At 41.4% G+C, this 13,615-nt stretch overlaps 2 long non-coding RNA genes and 2 other non-coding genes across 5 annotated transcripts in view; 3 read left to right on the top strand and 1 right to left on the bottom strand.

Moving 5' to 3' along the window:
* The window catches only part of LOC118317127, a 24,505-nt gene extending 17,255 nt beyond the window's left edge, over nucleotides 1–7,250 (bottom strand). For both annotated transcript variants that reach the window (XR_004795348.2, XR_004795347.2), the window contains exons 1-3: nucleotides 7,075–7,250; nucleotides 6,166–6,313; nucleotides 5,966–6,022 (exon numbers count right to left, since the gene is read on the bottom strand). This is a non-coding gene — a long non-coding RNA (uncharacterized LOC118317127). The remainder of the gene's footprint in view (nucleotides 1–5,965; nucleotides 6,023–6,165; nucleotides 6,314–7,074) is intronic.
* On the top strand, nucleotides 3,055–3,127 carry trnar-ccu. The gene has a single exon. It is a non-coding gene; the product is annotated as a tRNA-Arg (tRNA).
* Nucleotides 3,422–3,494, top strand: trnar-ccu. Its single transcript has one exon. It is a non-coding gene; the product is annotated as a tRNA-Arg (tRNA).
* LOC118317126 lies at nucleotides 6,643–13,615 on the top strand. Its single transcript, XR_004795345.2, has 3 exons — nucleotides 6,643–7,076; nucleotides 10,129–10,263; nucleotides 12,388–13,615. It is a non-coding gene; the product is annotated as an uncharacterized LOC118317126 (long non-coding RNA).

The raw sequence follows: 13,615 nt of genomic DNA, 5'->3' as shown, positions 1-13,615 counted from the left end.
CCAACGACGAGTGGTGCTTATAGAGTCAGATTACAGATTTGGTTTAGAGGTTGACTACCAGTTTGGCTGTCTGATCTGCTGAGTGTCTCTCTTTGTTATTAACGTGTCTGCAGCAGAAGCAGGGATGTGAAGCAATGTTCAATTAAGACACCGGGAGCTGATGCATGGATCCAAAGGAGATGTGAGTGAGACAGGGAACAAGATTTAAAAAAAAAAATTGTTTGCTTTTTGCACAATTCTCCTAATTTTGTTTACAGAAGCTGATCATCGTGGACTATGGTCTGAAGATTAAATTAATTGAAAAGCGGGAACATCTCATGTCTGTGCATTTCTTTGATGTAAAGGCAGGGGAGCAGCTTTATGATTCAAAGTGCTTTACAGGTACAGTGACTGAAATCATTTGCCAAAAAGTCACCGCAATTTTTCGTTCAGTTGTCACTTTTTTCCATCCATATTTTCACCCATAAAATCTGATTGATCCCAGCTGCTATTTTTGAATCTTGTGCTATTCTTTACCTACATATTTATTATGTATATATATTCTAATAGACTGTATGTTTTTCTATATGGTAAGAATTTGTACATGCATTGTTATGTAGATATGCTGCTGTGTAGGGGCCATTGTGCCTCTGAGGATGTTCTTTGTATATTCAGAGTTGTGCAGAATATCAAACTGCATCACTGTCATCAGCATAATTGCAGTAAAGAATTGTTGGTGATGTGCTGTTTCTCTGTCCAACACGGAGGTCTGTCGCCGTAACCATGCATAACTAATTTTCAACCAATCTGGGTTGCTGAACGTCCTGCTGGCTGCCACAAATTCACAGTGCTGCAGATTGGAACGGCTTTCATGGAAAATTTAATTTGCCTTCCAAACCCCCTAATTTTTGTTGTATGGTAGGACTTTTAATGTGGGAGTTGCCAACACATCAGACAGAATACTGCACTGACACCAAATGTTAGCCCTGGATATAAATTTGGCTGAATAATTGGCAACTGCCCCCCCCCCCACCAAGTTATCCAAATCAACGTTTTTACGAATATTAAGCAACTGCTGTCTTAATGGGGACATGCCACCCAGCTGAAAGTTTAAAGAAACTACTGCTGGTTTCAATGCTGGAATTTTTCAGTAGACTGCATCAACTCACATGGTTGTGAGTGGCAGGTGATTTTTGGTCTCATGCAGATGGTTTACCACATTGTTTACATACTGTCTGGCATTGCATTGTTTATCTTTTATTACAAGTTCACTCAACTTGTAATTATCTCATACGGGGCCTCTCTGGAATATAACTGAAGGAAGTCTGTCATCACAACCTTCATCCCTGTTTCAATGGTTTTAAAGAGGCTCTATTACAACAATTTGACTTTTTCAGCATTTATGTAATGACATTAATAAAGCCACATAATATATATATCTATATATATATATATATATATATATATATATATATATATATATAGAGAGAGAGAGAGAGAGAGAGATATAGATATATATCTATATCTATATATATATATCTATATCTATATATATATAGATATAGATATATATATATAAGTGGTTTGAGTGGTAAAAAAAAATCATTGGCCTCAACTGGTTCCTTTCACCAATGATTGAATCTATCAATAATTGTTGCACCATCTGAGAAGTTGTCCTGGACAGCTTTCACATTAGCTGAGCAGTGTGTTGATCAATCCTATGACCTTGACTTCTTTAAATTAACACATTTCTGCTCAGGAAACAGCTATCTGTTCTTTGACCACATTGCTCCATAATTAATAATCAAATCATAATAATGTGAGACCTTAAGTTTTAGACCTTTCACAAGTTGTTCCAACAGTTTTTCAATACTGATGTCGTAAAGAATTATTATTATACATTATTATAATTATCAGGGTTTTTACTCTGGTCTTTGGTCTTGTGCTCCATGTATCATGCACCATGCCCCCAAACATTAAGATTGTGTCTGACTGCTCAGCTGGAAATATGGCAAAGCCCAGCACAAATGGGTATGATTGTGGTTGTTACCTGTGAGCTCTGAATCTCCATAAAAGTATGGTAATGCTTTGCATAATGTGAATGTCATATTTTTGAATTTAGTTTGCAACAGGTGAATGTGAATAGTTCGGGGAAAGTGACATGATATTTTCTTAAAAGAAAAAACCTTTAGAAAAGAAGAGGACGAAGACCTTAAGAAGAAAGCCAACATTTAGAATATGAATCTTTTACAACGTTATCCACCTAGGCAAAGGTTTTCTCTTTTTTAAGCAGCACCGAACATTTCTATACAGTTTAACAAATTCATATCTGGTAGAGGAAAACACAGACACTATCAGGGACCATGGAAAGTACAAATAACAATCACGTTTCTCAATTATAACCATGAAAACTTGTCATTGCATTGTAACCAGGATACATTATAGCTTGGTTTCACAGAGAGCAAACTAAAAACTATTCACAGTAAATTTTCACGTCTCAGGGGAGAGTCCACAAAGATTCAAACCTCTCCTCTCCTACCATGACATGAAACTGTAATTTCCATTTTTGTTACAAGAGAAAGCATATTGCTAATGTCATGATTTGCCCATGGCAGTAACGGTCCGGAAATACCATCACAAAACATTTCCACAAATTTCAAAGGTTCTAGACCCATCTAAGGTGTTTGACAGCAGTCGATGATTCAAAGCTCTCCTCTCCTACCATGACATGAAACTGTAATTTCCATTTTTGTTACAAGAGAAAGCATATTGCTAATGTCATGATTTGCCCATGGCAGTAACGGTCCGGAATTACAGTCACAGACCCAGAGGTCGATAGATCGAAACTATCCTCTGCTATCGATTTTCCCCCAAATTGGTACATTTAGCACTTCCACGAAGTTCACGGGTTCTAGACCCATCGAAGCTGTCTGACAGCAGCTTGATGATTCAAATCTCTCCTCTCCTACCATGACATGAAACTGTAATTTCCATTTTTGTTACAAGAGAAAGCATATTGCTAATGTCATGATTTGCCCATGGCACTACCGGTCCGGAATTACAGTCACAGAATGAGCCCCAGTGGCCTAAAGGATAAGGCACTGGCCTCCTAAGCCAGGGATTGTGGGTTCAAGTCCCATCTGGGGTGTTTAAGAGCAGAGTGGCGCAGCGGAAGCGTGCTGGGCCCATAACCCAGAGGTCGATAGATCGAAACTATCCACTGCTATCGATTTTCCCCCAAATTGGTACATTTAGCACTTCCACGAAGTTCACGGGTTCTAGACCCATCGAAGCTGCCTGACAGCAGCTTGATGATTCAAATCTCTCCTCTCCTACCATGACATGAAACTGTAATTTCCATTTTTGTTACAAGAGAAAGCATATTGCTAATGTCATGATCTGCCCATGGCAGTAACGGTCCGGAATTACAGTCAAAGAATGAGCCCCAGTGGCCTAAAGGATAAGGCACTGGCCTCCTAAGCCAGAGATTGTGGGTTCAAGTCCCATCTGGGGTGTTTAAGAGCAGAGTGGCGCAGCGGAAGCGTGCTGGGCCCATAACCCAGAGGTCGATAGATCGAAACTATCCTCTGCTATCGATATTCCCCCAAATTGGTACATTTAGCACTTCCACAAAGTTCACCGGTTCTAGACCCATCTAAGCTGTCTGACAGCAGCTTGATGATTCAAATCTCTCCTCTCTTACCATGACATGAAACTGTAATTTCCATTTTTGTTACAAGAGAAAGCATATTGCTAATGTCATGGTTTGCCCATGGCAGTAACGGTCCGGAAATACCATCACAAAACATTTCCACAAATTTCAAAGGTTCTAGACCCATCTAAGGTGTTTGACAGCAGTCGATGATTCAAAGCTCTCCTCTCCTACCATGACATGAAACTGTAATTTACATTTTTCACACATAATGTCAATGTCAAATTGGTACATATAGCACTTCCACCTAGTTCAAGGGTTCTAGACCCATGTAAGCTGTCTGACAGCAGCTTGATGATTCAAATCTCTCCTCTCCTACCATGACATGAAAGTGTCATTTCCATTTTTGTTACAAGAGAAAGCATATTGCTAACATCATGATTTGCCCATTGCACCAATGGGACCCAACACAATTTTTTGCAGTTTCATTAGTTAAAAGACGACTTTCTTCTTTTATTCCCAACATAGTGATGAATTCTTTGTGTGGTATTTTGTGCCATGGAAGCAACTTCACAGCTTGGCATGCTTTGGATATTTTCTCCAACTATGTATGTTGTGGTGTGATACTGTGTTTTGGACAGAGTCACGGTGAGAGAAAGCTGTGGCTGCAGGGAGTGGTTGTGTGTTCGTGTAGTAAGTCACCGCGGCAGTGGGGAAGGTTTTTTTGCTCTGGAAATGTAAATCAGTCAAACAACGAATAACAAGCCCAGATATTTATATCAGTGCTGCATAATTTCAGCTTCATAAATGTCATCGTTCTCACTTTTCACCCTTTCTTTGCTCACATCCCAACTCCTTCTTACTCCCTTTACTGTCAACATCCTTTCTTCTCACATATTCTCTTTACTCCTCAACCTTTGTCTCTTCTGTCTTTTTTCCTTCTGTCTCTTTCACTTGTTCCTTCTTCTTCCTTTCACATCCCTGAATCAAACCCCCCCCCCCCCCCCCCCCCCCCCAAACACACACACCCTCCCCACCCCACCTACATACACCCACTCTTGCCTTTCTCTTCTCATTCTCCCTCACTCTTTTTTCATTCTGTGATTTAGGTCACTGACTGACTAAAAGACTAAACACAGCTGGCCTATAAACCGCTCTGCCCTCCTCTCCAGTCCCCTCCCCTCGCACGCACGCACGCACGCGCGCACACACACACACACACGCACAGTGTGATGAATCACAATATCTGTCTCTGTCACTATCTGACAATGTCCTGCAACACTGTTTATTTGTTCCATCATGTGCGTCTGACTGTGCTGGACTTCACATCCTCCTCTCTTCATTAACTTCTTCACCTCTATTTGTTTTTGTATCTCATTGTCTATATTTCCTTTTTTAATAATTTTAAAAATACCTTTTCTACGACTATCTTCTGTACTCTCCTTTTATTTCCATAGCTGCTGGTCGTCCCCTCATCGTTCTCACTCAAGAGCGTGCCATAGAAATACTCTGAGTGTGTGTGTTTGTGCGTGTGATTCAACAACATCCTGCTCTGTTCTAATCTCGAAAAAATCTTGTTTTTGACATCAGCAACTTCTATTTCACATCTCTTTTGGTTAGTTTCCTTATTGTCTTTTCGCAGCTGGAGAGATATGGCGTCAGATATTATTTGTTTGTTTGGTTGTTTGTTGTTCTGTGTTTGTTTGCGTTGTATCAGCCAAAGAGTAGCGGGTCAAAAATAATTTAACATATTGCCCATGTATGCAGGCTCTCCACTCCTATCTAAATCTAATAATGTGGCCACCAGATACAGCACACAGTCAAGCACACATGCATACACACACACAGAAGCTTAACCACATAATCTCTAGCCAAATAATTAATGACATCATTTTGGGTACCACGATGTTGGCCAGTTGGACGCCAGAGGTAATAGTGTAAAAGTGTGTGTGTGTGTGTGTGAGAGAGAGAGAAAGAGGAAAGAGAAAAGACAAAAAAGGAACAAAGACAAGATGCATGGAATAGAGTGAGAGGCCAAAGAAAAGATATGAGAGACCACAGAGAAAAGGTAAAAGAAGGAAAAGAAAGGGTTGAAAGGGAGAGACAATACAGAAACGGGGAGGTTTTGGATGAGATTATAAGCCTGTTGGATTTTGTTATTTTATGATTTGGTCATACTGTTAATATTCAAAATACATATATGACATACATGATATGTCTAAAGCCGTTATAGAGTGCAACAGGAGACAGAGAAAAGATATGAAATAGAAAATGAAAAGCTGCAGCACAAATACAACCTGTATTACTTCACATTTGGTGGTCAGCATTACTTACACATGCAGCATCAACAAGGCAGCATTTGGATCCCATTGGAGTCCTCAGCCTCCCCACCTGTTAGAGCACAAGTCAAATATCCACCTGGTTTTTTCTCCTGTTTGGTCTGCCAGCTCTCATGAAAATATCTGTCAACCGTCTTTACTCGTGTTCTTTGGCAGTCCAGTATTTTTGCACTGAGCAGGTAACATACACACAACCTGTGTTAGCTTGTGGGCCGGAGCAGCTGGTTTGGGGTTTGTTGGATTCAACCACCTTTGTGCTGTCTGCCAAAGTAAACTGTAGATGGCAATAAAACTTTGTCTCCACACACGTCCGCCACGTCCATCATCTGATCGATGGACATTCCTAAAATTAATTAAAAACGCAGCATCTCATAATCCAATCCATGATTTTATTTGAATCATATTTGCATTTTTTCTATATATAATAACACCACACAGCGCAGACTCAGCCCACGGTAAAAGACATTTTGATCACAGTAAATGCTCTGTACTAAGAGCTGCGGCTCTGATACTGATCTGTCAAAACTCAATCCTGATCAGTGTCAACAGATGCAAATAACATTCTTCCAGTTTTGAGTTTCATGTGTCTAACTTCAGAATATAAGAAAAAAATGACAGTGATTATATGACGTATTTTTTTCCTTTTTTGTATCATTGCATTCAGTCGGATTTTTCAGCCTTCGTTTGTTGTATTGCTTGCAAGCTTGTAAAAAAACAAAAACATTAACAGGTTTAAATTAAGTTATGAGCATTTAGCCAGAATATATTAGCATATTAATGAGAGAAAAGCCCAGTGAAACTGTACAACATAAATCCAGAGACCGTTCAGTGTTGCGTCACCAGCCGTCGTGCTGCGCGTGCGCGACAACAAGTAGCGCGCGCCCATCGCAGAATATCGCAGCTACACATGCGCGTGTTTACATTTAGCATTAGCTAGCAGTTAGCTAGCGACTGGCGCTGATGCTAATTCGAAAACAGAGTTGACTTCGTGCGAACACGTGTGACTCGGTGCTCGGCTCATTTCCACAGGTTACGGGAGCAACCAGCAACTTTGCACTTGGCTCCATATTCAAGGTGTTTTACTTAACGTTGCTTCATACTCACAGGTATGTGTTGTCCTGGGGTTTGGAAAGGGAACAGACGAAAGTTGGGGACGTTAAGAAAAAGGCTAACATGTAAACATAGCAGTGCTACTGACTTGTGGTGCGTTCAAGTGTGGTCGTGTTTGCCACCATTGTCAATGACCCAGGTGTATGACCCGCTGAAGTCAAAGAGATGTGATTCATGCTGATGCTGAAATGTGGACGTTATCTCTTTATTCCGTCTTTTTTTTTATTTTTACAAAGGACCTTTGTTTTTTTTTATCAGTAACAAACAGCTGTTCTCACCATTTAATAGGGGCACATGCTGGGTACCAGATCTCAGGCTGGGGTTTGTAGACACAACAAGGAGCGGGCTGAACAATAGTTTGGCAGAGCCAATATCACTCCCCCCAAAAAAATAATCTAGTTGAACTTGAGTCAAGATAATTTTAATGCTCGAGTATTGGGCTTTTGTTGGGGGGAGTAACTTTCCACAAACACAATCTGAAAATGATAAACAGCAGTTGTCGGTGTACGTCTGTGTCAGATTGGTCACATAACCTTTGTTCGTACAAGTAACCAGCAACAAGGGTCAAGAGCCCTTTCCTTTTTTGTAAGGGAACAAAATGGACCTAAAGCGTAGAAATTGAAATTGAATGCGAACAAGAGTTTAATGATGAAATGAGTAGCCAGCTGTTAAATCAACCGTTATGGATCACAGGAGGAGAAGCGGCTCTACAGGAGGTTTTTACCATCCCATAATTCTTTCATCTTTTCATCAAGTGACGCGCGTCCCCGAGGAGAGGCGAGGCTCATTATTCACGCGCGCACCACGCTGCTCCTCATTCTCACAACCACGACACGTGCCGGGCAGCTGCCGCCATATGCCATTCTCTCTCTGTGTGTGTGTGTGCGCGCAAGAGGGGGGCTTTTCCAGCAAGTGGTTCTTCTATCACTAATTGTGAGATGCCTCTCTCTCTCTCTCTCTCTCTCTCTCTCTCTCCCTCTCCCTCACACACACACAAACACACACACACACAAAAATTCACACCCCGTCCCAACTCTGTCACCCCTGCCCCGTGTTTAATATGCATCACTGCTACATCACTTCCAAACTGGACAGATGAGCAGCAGGCCAGAGGCCACCTGCTGGCCTGCCGCTCAGGATCTCCCCAGGGTTTTTTTTTTCTTTCTTGGGAGGTGGGGTTCTTACGAAGGGGAAGCCGGGTTATAGACAGCCTTTGGCCTCCCCCACCACATCCACAACCCCCCTCCATAACCCCCTCATGGGATGGCTCAAGTGAGAGGCAGCAGGCACTTAGGAGGGAGTGTTATATGACAGAGGGACGGCCTTATCTGTAAAGATTGTCTCTCTTTGTGTTCCTGACTATTTCTTTATATGTTTTTATCTTTCTGCTTCTTTGTGTAGGACAGGGTGTGTGTGTGTGTGTGTGTGCTCACCTTTTTCTCTCCTTTTCTTCTCCTATTTACACATACACACGTAAACACGTACGCACACACATATCAGCAGCAGCAGCAGTAATCTGCCAGCCTCAGTGTACCCCCTCAGTACGCGCACACACACACACATACACACACACACACACACACACACACACACACACACACACACACACACACACACACTTTCACTGACTGTTCCCATGGAAACACACACAGACAGAAAGCATGCGGGCCCCTGCATGGAGGCTCGAGGCAGCGAGGAGACTTCCCGCGAGGAGTCAGCCGGTTATTGATCCTTCAGCACAGAGAGGCTGGTGGACTGGCCAAGCACGCACACATGTTTGCACACACGCACGCAGACACACACACACACATACACACACACATACACACACACACACACATACACTTGGCACAAAAACTGATCCTCTAGTTGCCAGTTTTGGTTTTACCAAGGTGACTGATGATACAACGCAACAGTAAACAGATACACCGCTGCCTTTAATAATTATCACAGCAACAATTAACACGTCATCCCTGGTAAACGGGATCATCCCACCAGCAACAGATGTATCACTTCATCTTTAGCTGTCATGGTTGTTCAACCTCTGCATGTGAGGGTTGGGTTGTTTTTTTTGCAGCTGACACATGATTAAGAAAAAATTGGGCTGTTTTTTAGAGATGTAAGAACACACCGGTGAGATCGTTCCCAGAAAATCCAACATGCAAACAAACGTTTTAATGCTCCTCACATGAAATGCCCGAGAATATCACAGCTGAGCAATTAAATGAATAATTCTCCAAAGGCTTGTGAAAATCCAATTCACAGCATATCAGATATTGTGCCTGACATACAGGAAATTGTGTAAATGTTGTAGTGCTCCCCCAAGCTGAGCAGCAATTTTAAATATGCAGATGAAATCCTGTTCGTCGCCACCTCTGATTTAATGTGAATGCAGGGTTGCAGTATGCCACACACTGGCATACATATTTATTTTGAACTCCTTGTTAATGGTCTGTTCAACAATACTGAGTTTTTTTTCCATCAGCTTAAGCACCGAGAAACTATTTCTAGTGTTATTCAAAAAAACTGTTGATTTGCTTAATATACCATGTAATGGTTTCCATCAGAAGCTTTTATTACAGATGCAGTCAGCGGGGCCACACAAGTTGGCAAACCATCTGGTCATTTTTCAAGCCTGTCAAAAACAGTCACACGAAGCTGCATTCTTTTCCTGTTTAGACAATAATATCAGATATTCTGCTCATAAAGGAGGTTATTAATGGATTGCAGAGCAGACGGCAGCCGAGTGGATCAGCAGCAGGATGCAACTGTTCCTGACCCACATTACCTCAGATAAACTGGCAACAAGATTTTCTCATTTAGATCCGGTCATTTCTGACTCCACAGTGAGTGGTCGTATTAAAGGCTGCACAATGAATCATGAAATGAACTGTGGTCTGAGGTCACAGAGGTTTTTTTGTTTGTTTCATCAGTGTCACGCAAACATCCTGCCTTGTTTTTCAAATTTCTGAAATTGATTGTATACGCTGCTGCCATTTACAATCAAGTTCAGAAACCATATTCACCTTATTCAACTTTTCTCAACAGGTAGCTGTCCATGGTTCTGATCAGGAAAAATACAGCCCAACTCTTAACCCCATTTAAGAGGCAACAGACAACTTTCCTGCCCCTAGTGGTTCCAGGTGGTATTAGTCGTAAAGACGCTGCAGCAGCAAGACACAGGTAAGGACACAGGTACATTTCCTCAGAGCTCCTGAGGAAATGTAAAAATCAAGAAATTAACAAATAACCTCAGGTTAAACATCCAGTATTGTGTTACTTACTGATCCTGTGGAAAGAAAACAAACTGCATGTTGTTTTTTTCTCTCAAGATCCAGAGTTCTCTCCACGGAGTGAATGTCCGTCCAAGGTTCACTCTTGTTTTCTCTTTCTCCTTTTCTATCACTCTCTATCGTCATTACAATTTGCAATCAGTTTTAACATAATAGTGTACAGAGCATGCACTCTGCGTCCGTTGACTGCATGGTCAACTGGGACGTCACAAATTGCTTTAAGCCATCCTTCGTTAAATGGACTGAGTTGAACATCACAGACTGTGATGTGAGTGTATTTTGCAGCGGACTGACTGACTGACACTGCCTCAGTCTCCATCTCTCTCTGGTCTGTAGACACCTGTCAAAATTGTAATCTGTTAATGGATGTTGGATAGTGTGAAATTAGGTGATTCAATAACCCAAATGTAATTACGTGGGCCTGAATCAGGTGGCTTGTGGATTATTGACTTTTAGTGGCACTATGACAGTGTTGGTTATTAAAGCATTACTTTCAGACACTTACACTTAGCCGCCACCTCTTTGTGTCCTTTTCTAATCCTTTTCCTTTTTTGCTCCTCTCTTCACCTCCATCTCTCTCTCGTTTGTCTTTTTAGACCTTTGCTCAGAGTAAAAATCGGGGTGGACATGAAACAGTTACCTCCAGAATGTAAAATCCTAATAGCCTCTTGGTGATTGATTAAGAAAAAAACAAACATATTTACTAATACTTATTTATGTGTCTGTATAATAATGCATGCCGAATCATTTTGCATACTTAATTGGAGCAACAGAGACACACAGGGATCAGCGCCAGATGATTTGATGTCAGATTTGTATTTGATTTGACAGGCACAGCTATTTATAATTCAGGAGTTTTCAAGGGTACATTGGGGATTCTCCAAGGTCTCTGGGACTGTGATGTAATCTGCCGCTTGTCTTTCACGATGTCAATCATAATAAATATATGTAGGCCTTGAGACACTTACAGTTGTCACTGTAAATTCACATCCCGAGCTTGTAGGTGTAAGTGTGCCCAATGTTTTGTTGTTGATGTGATTGTTTCATCTTTACAGACGTTAAAGGTGCTTTTGCCAGAATGATTACTCTTTATTCCCTTCTGTACGAGCAGTAAATCGCTGATTAGCTCACATTGATCTTCGAACACAACCAGGTTTTTGTTTTATTCTTCAAATTTGCAAATGAAAACTCCCTTTACTTAGTAATGGAAACACTATTTTATTTGCATGGGGACTGTCCAAATCCAAAAGGAAAAAAGGGAGGCTCGTCACATTTTCACATTCTCATGTTATTAGAGTTTCCATTCGATGTAATTAACCGTCCATCTTCCGGAATGGGAGTCAAAATTACTCCATGCCAGAAATGTTCCCCCGGTGCATTCATTCCTGTCTCGTCCTGATAGACCGGAGGCTATTAATACCTCAAAGACTTTCAAGGGCATACAAGGATTAAAGTTTCTGATTTTTCGTGATCACGTGGAGTGGGAATATTTTTTTATGTGAAATATGCTGTGTAATCCCCTCCGTGTGTGTGTGTGTGTGAGTGTGTGTGTGTGTGTGTGTCCGCCTTGTTCGTGTTGAACAAAGATATATGTATACTGTATGAGAAGCCTATTATGTATATTAGTCCATCAAAGTGGGAATTTGCTCTGTAATGTTTCACGCTCTGAATTTGCAGAAATACGTCCTGTTTTGCATTTAAAAAAATGAATTCCTCAGATTTCCCAGCCCTAAAAACAAAAACAAAACATTGATCACCAATGCTCTTGTAGGTCTTAGCACATTACAATTGAAGATTTAAGACCGCAGTTCCCAAACTGAGAGGAAATTGTCTCCATTCTCAGCTGGAGACTTGGGAGGAATACTGTAGCTTTTGCATAACTGAAGGGTAGAGGATATTAACAATGATATTTAATTACTGCGATAATCACTGAAACAGAAACTCTAATAGCCTTAGTGTGTTAATTTCCCAGTGAGGAGCATTGTAACAATATACTATTTCAATTTTATTTCAGTGGGGGTAGAGCAGCAAGAAGAAAGACCGGCGATTCATCTGGAGGCCAAAGCTCCCGTGTCAGCCACCAGCCGACCACCGGCCCCCGGGAAGTGCTCTGCCTCAGGGGTCGCTTTTACCTCTCACGTCTGGGTGGCAAAGGAAAAGGGACACTTATCCTGCTAAGCTGAAAAGAGCATCGTCACATCTAAATCATCATTGTCGAACGCGAAAACAGAATAATACCTGTCAAACCATCTCACACGCTGCCTAGTCACCACTTGTCTAGACATCCTCGTGCTTCCCCTTCCACTCCCATCCCAAATCCTGTTAGCGCCAGCAGCCTGCATCACAACAACCTACATCCCACAGTAATCACACCGACCGACTCAGGCGCGAGGGTGTCGGAGCCCCGACAGAGAAACGGCAGTAAATCCTGGTGAGGGGCACGAGGCGGGAGGGAGACTGCTGAGACCCAGGAAGTGGAGGGAGAGCGATTTTCTTTTGTGCATTCAAATCTTATTTGGAAAAGGAGGATAAGCGTTCTGGAGAAGCATATTGCTGTGGCCCCGCTCCAAGTGTCTACCAGCTCTGAGAGAAAAAAAGCGAGGCATTGATCCAAACACATTTTTATACCACGGATTTTTAAAAACTGTTGGTCACGACATTTATTCTTCATTTATGTCGACTGGAGAGCGAGACAGTTTTGGTTTCACATGTCAACTAACAGGACAGGCAAGGACAGCACAACATAGTGTGTGACGTGTTTTCAATGTGGTCTTTGATTTTTGTGCAGCAAGATAGAACAAAGGACATTTGAGTGCAGCAACTAACAGAAAAGTACAATGTTAAATAGCTGCAGCAATAATTTTACAACAATGTGTATTTTATGGTCTAGGAAACTATTTTAATTAGTTGGGTGGTTAAAACCTGGATTTCTGTTCATCTTTTTATGATGTTTGTTGAAATGCCTTGCGACTGTGCCGCAAACTAATTTCCCCAATGCATGGGGACATGCGCAGTATCTATCTATCAATACAAAATAATACTTTTCAATACTTTAATCAAAGGAAAATAAACATTTATCTTAAAACATGCGACCAAAGTAAATGACTGTCTTAATTTGGCAAAAGTATTGGTAAAATTAGAGATTGTGCTGTCCGAGAGTGAAGAACAAAATCTGAGTGAACATTCTGATACCTGCTTCATTTACTTGACAGATTTTCTACTTGACTTGAGTTTTGAGATTC

This window comes from Scophthalmus maximus, chromosome 3 (genome assembly GCF_022379125.1).
Source record: "Scophthalmus maximus strain ysfricsl-2021 chromosome 3, ASM2237912v1, whole genome shotgun sequence".
NCBI lineage: Eukaryota > Metazoa > Chordata > Actinopteri > Pleuronectiformes > Scophthalmidae > Scophthalmus > Scophthalmus maximus.
Note: the sequence above shows the minus strand (reverse complement) of the source record. Positions and strands in the feature narration are given on the sequence as shown.